Source organism: Anabrus simplex, chromosome 5, assembly GCF_040414725.1.
Source record: "Anabrus simplex isolate iqAnaSimp1 chromosome 5, ASM4041472v1, whole genome shotgun sequence".
Classification (NCBI taxonomy): domain Eukaryota; kingdom Metazoa; phylum Arthropoda; class Insecta; order Orthoptera; family Tettigoniidae; genus Anabrus; species Anabrus simplex.
In genome coordinates this window covers 31,183,745-31,192,926 of record NC_090269.1, presented here as the reverse complement: position 1 = coordinate 31,192,926, position 9,182 = coordinate 31,183,745, and positions in this window count along the sequence as shown.

Genomic DNA, 9,182 nt, shown 5'->3' with positions numbered 1-9,182 from the left:
TGCAGTTTATTATATTTAAACATTTTACTGGAGTACATCACGGTTGGATTATATAACACAAACATTTTTTTTTCATGACAAAGGTCCATACCAATATGACACATATCAGCCTCAGAACATTCTTGAAGATTACCTCACACAGCTAAACCAACATGACATAGATGCAAGAGAACCACACAGAAGATAGAAGAATGGAATCTAAGCAACGTGAACTTAAATTTTAATAAGTGTCTAACCTATACATACCAAATTTTAATGTGTTAAAACTTTTTAAGTGTTTTATATTGTGGTCCATGTGATTTAATGCGTTCTGTATACTCATGTTCTAACTTATTGTAACTTTTTACCTTTGACCACAGATATTTTAACTTCATGCCACTGTATATTGCATTTCCATCCCCCATTAGACATCCGGATGTCTATCATAATAACAACTTGTGATTTTGTCTAATGGCTGGAAACTAATCATGTACTAGCTGATGATGGCCGTTAAGGGCCGAAACCAGTACTAGTGTAATCTATTTACAATAAATTAAGTAGTCTAATTATTCCTGCTTTCCTATACGTGAAATCAAGTTAGCTTTCGAGTAAGAAAAATTCAGTTGTTATAATCAAAATAGAAATAATTAGTTCTCTCTCTCTCTCTCTCTCTCTCTCTCTTTAAAAGTGCACAAAATAAAGACTTCTCACCAACTGAGAATTCAATTAAGTTTTACCAGTAGCAATATACAGTGCTCAAAAATGTTTAGCATTAACTGATTATTATGCTAGTGTATGTTACTACTTTGTAAATTACAAAAGATACATACAAATAAAAATAGAGTTTATTATGTGGTCAGCTATGCAAAAGCAACAGAAATGCAAAAAAAGCACAAAGTTGGTAACGTAGGCTTTTGAACATAAAATCATCATTCATTCTGTGGCAGAGCAAAACCATGTACAGTTTGCCATCTAAGGCACAGAGGCATGCTTGAACATAACAAGGAATCCAACTGTTTTGGGGCAGATTATTAGGATAGTGAGCAATTGCTCTCTTCAATTCACACTGTGCATATTCAGAACAGTTCATGTCCGTAGAATATGCTGGTCACACCATTCACTGTATGTGATGGGCAAGAGTCTAGTGTAAACCCACACCCACAGATGAAGCAAATCCTGTAACTACAGGTTGGAGGATGTTTTGTCCCAGTCAAGTTACTATGGCTAGGAATGGGGAATGTGCAAGTCACAAGGTTCAAAGTGCTCTAGTGGACTTCTCTGAGTTACTGTGTAGCCAAGTGCTGCAAGTTACAAATGTAAATGTGAGCATAGAGCAATCATTGAAGGATAGCTTTGTTTATAATGGATTTAATGCTGTGAATTTTATACCCAAAAGTGCAAATAACACTTTTTTTTTTTTTTTACAAGTTGTTTTGCGTTGCACCGATACAGATAGGTCTTATGGTGACAATGGGGTAGGAAAGGGCTAGGAGTGGGAAGGAAGCAGCCATGGCCTTAATTAAGGTACAGCCCCAGCATTTGCCTGGTGTGAGAATGGGAAACCATGGAAAAACCGTCTTCAGGACTGCTGCGGTTCAAATCCACTATCTTCTGAATGCAAGTTCAAAGCTGTGTGCCCCTAATGACACACCCAAACAATAACACCAAACAGAATGCTACTTCGAATGATATAGGTGTTGAATAACAGGACTGATTTTCTTTTTCTCTCTCTCTAATTTTTTTTTTTTTTGTAAATTTGCACTATGTTGCACTGACACAGATAGGTCTTATGGCGTCGATGGGATAGGAAAGGGCTAGGATCGGGAAAGAAGTGGCCATGGCCTTAATTAAGGTACAGCCCCGGAATTTGCCTGATGTGAAAAAAGTTTAATCCCTACGGGTTACGACCCGAAAACAAAAATACTCATTCCTCTGAAACAGTTTAACGGACAAAGATAAAATTCCAAGTGGCGGTATATATTTTTACATCTTAATTGTGAAATGGGAAATATTTTAAAACATTCCAGTCGAACTGTATGTAGGCAACCTAATGATGATTATCAGATTCCCCTTGATTTGATATTCAACTAGAACTGATGATGACTCCAAGGGAGTTGAAACCGGCCTTCGCCCAATAAATTTAATATATTTTACAATGTGTTGAATGGTGGAACATCCCTCAAACTCTATCTTATTAGAGAAAAACTTTTCCGTTTTTTCTATATAATCTTTCTTATCCAATATGGCCATACAATTACCTTTATCTGCCTTGGACACAACGTCATTGTCTTATTTTATTCCTAAGATCTCTGTTACATTTAACCTTGTCAAACAGAATATTGGTTTTAAGCTGACTGAGGGAGTCTTAGCTTTATTTTGTATCTTGAGGATCTGTAGGGAGTTTTTGGATGTTAGATTTTGCTTCAATGATAGTTATATCATTATCTTTGTTAAAATTTGGCCAATTAAATTTAGGTCCTCTATTAAGAGTGTCAAATTCTTGGTCTGTGAAATGGATTCTAGAAAGGTTTTTCACATTCTTGACAGAATCTCTATTCTTAAATATCCAAGGGTTTTGAACCCATTAATTTTTATATCTCTTTCTTTCCAGACCTTGTTTTTTTCAAAAATGAATATTCTTAAGATTTAAGCCATGAATATGGTGGTCATGCTGTGCTGGTCTTTGCCATATGACAGGCGGTCTCATAAGCTTCCGATTTCTTCTACCAGATAATGCTTTTAAATGTTCTGATACGGATTTTTTACCAATCCTTTTCCGAGACCAGGATTTCGATCTCCCCAGTCAACACACTGAAACTACCAGATTCCAACAATGCTTGCAATGTTTTTCAAGTAAGGTCATTTGTATTTAACTTTGCAGAAAGATTGTTTGCAAGAAGTGTTAAAACTACCTCATTAAATATATGTATATTTGTTCTCCAGTGTTTTTTCAACAGTTCAAAAGGAATTTCCAGTTTAAATACGGACAGCAACAATGGACGCTGATTCCATACGAGATGTTATTGCAGGCTTGTCATATTTCATTTAATATTGAAGACAACAAAAGTTTTTGCAAGAAGTGAGGTGAATTTGTGTAAATAATGTATTTATATTTACATCTTTTGCATTTCTAAAAAATGTCCTTAAAAAGACATTGTGTTCTTCCACTTCTTTCAATTTCTGAATTTTGAGTTTTGTAATCTACCACGTGATTTTATGGCTGATGAAGTCTCAAATAGAGACGAATCATGTCCCTAAATATATTTAATATGTTTTTTAATTAAATAGTTCAATTGTGAAGCGATGTGTATTGACTGGGTGGACCAAAACCTAACATTGTTTCTTAATTTTAACTGTATCAATATGGATCTATACGATGAAGTTTGTAAATTGTACAAAATTAATTATCGGATTATATTAATTTAGCGTTGTAATAAACAGGGTTAAAGAACCGAGATATTGTCTGCTTTAATAATGACTTGCACCACTGTGTTTCTCAAGATGTCAATTATGTATGAATTAAATATTTCTGATACACGATACTTACCTCATTCAGTTCACTGTCAAGATCCTTTTTTTTTTTCTTTTTTCTTTTGTTCTTTCCTTTTCGCACTGAATGCGAAAAACTTAACATTAGGATCGCTATAATGTTCTGAAAGGGAATTTCGGAAGTGGCAAGGGCGGCAGTCTAGACGATTGACTGATATGGCCTTGTAATAATACTCAACATGGCTTAGCTGTGTTGATATTGCTACACGGCTGAAAGCAATGGGAAACTACAGCTGTAACTAACTCCAGAGGACATGCAGCTCTCTCTGTGTGAATGATGTACTGATGATGGCTTCCTCCCAGGTAGAATATTCTGGAGGTAAAATAGTCCCTCACTTGGATCTCCAGGTGGGGACTACACGAGAGGGGGCATTCATCAGCAATATTCTGTGAGTTGGAGCATAGAATGTTAGAAGTTTGAATCACTGTGGTGGGTTAGAGAATCTGAAAAGGCAGATGGATAGACTAAAGTTAGATGTAATTGGTATAAGTGAAATACATTAGCAAGAAGAACAGAATTTTTGGTCAAGCGACTACAGAATTATCAACACAAAATCAAAGAGGAAATGCAAGAGTTGGTTTAATAATGAATAAGAAAATAGGGCAGCACGTAAGCTACTACGATCAGCATAGTGAAAGAATTATTGTAGTCAAGACGGACACCAAACCAATGCCCAACACAATAGTGCAGGTCTATATGCCTACTAGTTCCGCGGATAATACTTTTGAGAAATGATTGTAAACCACCTCATATTTTTCAGCATTTAAGGACACTTTTATTCTCCGTCCCATGGAGTAGGGAAAATAATAGTAATTCACCATCTAATAATCACATAACCACATTTCAGTTGAGAACTGTAGTGTAGATACGGTATATTAGATAGTATTTTGCCTGTTATATTCGTGTGTATCTTTGTAGAAATGGCAGGTTTCATTTCTATTACGGAGTAGTAGGATAAAGTAGTACTAATATTCATCTGTCTAAGTGTTTAACTTTGTTGGTAAACCTCGAGTACCAGTAGTTCTTGCGAATATCTAACTTTAGGCCTAATTGGAATTTTCATTCCTATTTGTGCTCAGTAATAACCTATTGTAATTAGGATAAGTCTGAATGTAGTTTAAAAATTATTGCAGTGTACTATAGTAACTTATTAGAAATTAGAGTTAATATTCTATTATTTTGAGTAGTCTTGCAAATTTCAAACTTTAATGTAGTTTAAAATTATTGTAGTGTATTGCAGTATCTGAATTGTTTAAAATTATTGTAGTGTATTATAGTATCTGTAGTAACTATCTTACTAGAATTCTGTTGTAATTAGGGTAGACTTAACTGCAGTTTAGAACTGGGTAATTCTTGTGTATTCTGTTTCCTGTAATTAACAGCAATTTTCATCCTGTTAGGGTGTTGTAGGGAAAAAGAATCGTACACCTAAGTAGTATTGTAGTATAGTAGTAGCCTACATTAATTACCTTATTGTTGTATGATCTTTGTGAACTATCCTAGACAATATTTTTTTCCTCTCATTTTTATTTTGCACAGAAGAGGTTACCTTATTTTCCCTTTTCATTATTCAGTAAAGAATGGCTAAGGAGTGCAAGTGTAGGAACTGTGGGTGTGGCCACGCATTAAGGAGTATGAGGGAGGAGTTGGAGAGTTTGAGGGAGATAATTAGGATTCTCTCAGAGAACAGGAAGTAGGCTTCTCTCAAACAATGTACAGGATACAGTAGGTGTAAAAGAGGGATGGGGAGGAAAGGGGGGAATTGTAGAAGATAAGAGTTCTAATTTTTTAAGGGGAAGGAGATTGCAGGCTAAGGGCTCTATTCAAGATCAGAATTCAGGACAGGTGTCTGAGAAATCGGTACGACTCACTGCAGGTAGAACAACTGAGGAAAGATGAGGAGCAGGGAACTATTGCTGAGAAGTGTGGAAGTAGGAGAAAGGGAAAATCTGGAGTAGTGGATAGGAAAAGACAGGTGGAGCAGGGTCATGGGATGGAGAAAAGGGAGGAGGAAGTAGCTTCAGCAGCTGTCAGGAAAGACAGACTGACTAGGAGGGGAGGTGATCAAATGAGATGGGTAGGGTTGAGGCTCTGGTCGTGGGGATTCCATTGTTAGACATGTCGGGAAAGTATGTGGAGGAAAGGGTACCAGGGTAGAGCGTTATCCAGGAATTAGGTTAAGGCAGATGTTGAAGAAAGTAGAAGAGAAGGAGGAGGGATAGGACCAGGTGGTAGTGTTTCACATTGGTACTAACAACGTAAGATAAGCAGGTATAAGTACCAACATAGTTGGGGATGTGTGGGACCTGGTAAATGCAGCACGGGTGAAGTTTAAGGAAGCGGAGATTGTTATCAGAGGAATAATGTGTAGGAGGGATACTGACTGGAAGGTGATTGGGGATTTAAATGAGACTATGGAGTGGGTATGTGGGAAACTAGGAGTGAGATTTCTAGATCCTAATGGGTAGGTAGGAGATAGGGATCTGCGCTCAGATAGCCTTCACTTAAACCGCAGTGGTACATATAAGTTAGGAAATTTGTTTAGAAGGGTTATAGGGCGGTACATTTAGGGAAACGGGGTGGCTTAGGGAGCAGTGATAAGGGAACAGGGATGACATAAAAATGTTAGTGTTGAACTGTAGAAATATAGTAAAGAAAGGAACAGAATTAAGTAATTTAATAGATATATACTTACCAGATATTGTAATAGGGGTTGAATTGAATTGATATATTTTCAGGATGCAGAAATTTTCTCACGGAACTGGAGTGTGCATCGTAGAGACAGGATAGGAACGATAGGAGGGGGAGTATTCATTCTGGTGAAAGAAGAATTTGTAAGCTACGAAAAAATTAAAGATTAAAAACATGAAATTCTAGGTGTAAGGCTCATCTCTAAAGATACCATAGGCAATTTGAGGTCTTTTGGAGTATACAGACTGGGAAAGGGTAGCGCTCACGCTGATTCAGAATTATTTGATAAGATAATCAGCTATGTGGGAAACGATACGGAAAGGAACGTGATTGTAGCGGGTGATCTCAATTTGATATAGACGTTGATTCCCATAGGGAATCTGAAATATTTCTCCTGAATGAGCAAATTTATAATACCAATATAAATGGTCCGTTATTGGACATTATAAATTTTCCAGCTAGCTCATTCTTGGTTGCCAGCGTTTTGCCCTCGTGTGCTAGGGTGGGCTCATCAGTTGGTACCTAGCACACCTACCAATACGCTGGCTAGTGCATACCGTGGAGGCCACTGCGTAGGCTAACTGGAGCCACCGGCAGTGCCAATGCACTAAGAGACTTTGTCTCATCACTAAAAATTGATGCCTGCTTGGCCATCAGATGATATAGATGTTGATTCCCATAGGGAATCTGAAATATTTGTCCTGAATGAGCAAATTTATAATACCAATATAAATGGTCCGTTATTGGACATTATAAATTTTCCAGCTAGCTCATTCTTGGTTGCCAGCGTTTCGCCCTCGTGTGCTAGGGTGGGCTCATCAGTTGGTACCTAGCACACCTACCAATACGCTGGCTAGTGCATACCGTGGAGGCCACTGCGTAGGCTAACTGGAGCCACCGGCAGTGCCAATGCACTAAGAGACTTTGTCTCATCACTAAAAATTGATGCCTGCTTGGCCATCAGATGATATAGATGTTGATTCCCATAGGGAATCTGAAATATTTGTCCTGAATGAGCAAATTTATAATACCAATATAAATGGTCCGTTATTGGACATTATAAATTTTCCAGCTAGCTCATTCTTGGTTGCCAGCGTTTCGCCCTCGTGTGCTAGGGTGGGCTCATCAGTTGGTACCTAGCACACCTACCAATACGCTGGCTAGTGCATACCGTGGAGGCCACTGCGTAGGCTAACTGGAGCCACCGGCAGTGCCAATCAACATCTATATCATCTGATGGCCAAGCAGGCATCAATTTTTAGTGATGAGACAAAGTCTCTTAGTGCATTGGCACTGCCGGTGGCTCCAGTTAGCCTATGCAGTGGCCTCCACGGTATGCACTAGCCAGCGTATTGGTAGGTGTGCTAGGTACCAACTGATGAGCCCACCCTAGCACACGAGGGCGAAACGCTGGCAACCAAGAATGAGCTAGCTGGAAAATTTATAATGTCCAATAACGGACCATTTATATTGGTATTATAAATTTGCTCATTCAGGACAAATATTTCAGATTCCCTATGGGAATCAACATCTATATCATCTGATGGCCAAGCAGGCATCAATTTTTTGTGATGAGACAAAGTCTTAGTGCATTGGCACTGCCGGTGGCTCCAGTTAGCCTACGCAGTGGCCTCCACGGTATGCACTAGCCAGCGTATTGGTAGGTGTGCTAGGTACCAACTGATGAGCCCACCCTAGCACACGAGGGCGAAACGCTGGCAACCAAGAATGAGCTAGCTGGAAAATTTATAATGTCCAATAACGGACCATTTTGGTATTATGATCTCAATTTACCAAATGTCAATTAAAGACACTTTCACAAAAACAGCCACAGTCCAAAAATTGGATTTTTTAATGGACCACCACTCTGTACTTTGCAACATGCTGCACCATTGGTAGTGGTTTAATTTCACACCAACACGTCAAAGGTTTTCGGCGATGCAAGGATGGAAAAGGGCTAGGACTGGAAAGGTGGCAGCTGTGCTCAAAGCTATGCAATCCTAACAGCACGGCCAACCCTCAGTAGATTATTTCTTGATTCAGTGAATTATTCCTCAAGTTGAAACTATCCTTGCATAATGTAGTTTATCCTTTTCCTTTCATATTCCATAAGTTGTTCCGTTGTGTTGGACCCGTATTTTTTATCCCTATATTGAACAAGGAGAAAAAGGAATGTGGTAATTGGAGAAACGACTGCAAACCTTGCATGTTCATTGCACTATTTAGTGAATACATGTGATTATTCTATTCCTTATAGCATTTAAAGATAAGAAAATAGCAGGCTGGCAACACTGGTTGGGAAACTCCTCACACTCCCCACTGCTCTCTCTCTCTCTCTCTCTCTCTCTCTCTCTCTCTCTCTCGTAGGCTGTTGACAGCATGTCCATTACATCCTTCCCTAGGTCTCCCTTTCAATTTCTTTTACACCCTGTTTGGCAAAGAAAGTAAGTCAACACAAATTTCCAACTCTTAACAATAAACAATGCCATTTATTAATAAAAACAATAATGTACATTTCATACTCTATCGAACCATAGCTTTAAACAAATAAAAAAAAATGGCAATATTATTGAATACTGTATTTTTACTCGGGTGTCAATCATATCATTAGCAAATTGACTTCCTTGTTTTCTGCCTCCCAGGCAAATATCATATTAAATAGTTTGGTCTGACTTTTCTCCAGTGAACATGACCATTACATATATGTACAAGACCAAATAAACTGGATTTTGTCGTTGTGTTGAAAATACAGTTCCTCATTTCATCCAGGCTGAGAACAGTCAAACCATTATCAGAGGAGTTTAAGATAAGAAGCTATGATATTCACAAAACTGTTTCAATTAAAACAGCTAGTATTAATACAATGAATGCAAAGGAGAAAATTCACCCTTACTTAAAAGATGTTAATTAGCCTACTTGTGTGTCACAGACAGAATCGGACAGTGAAATCGCAATGCAAGAA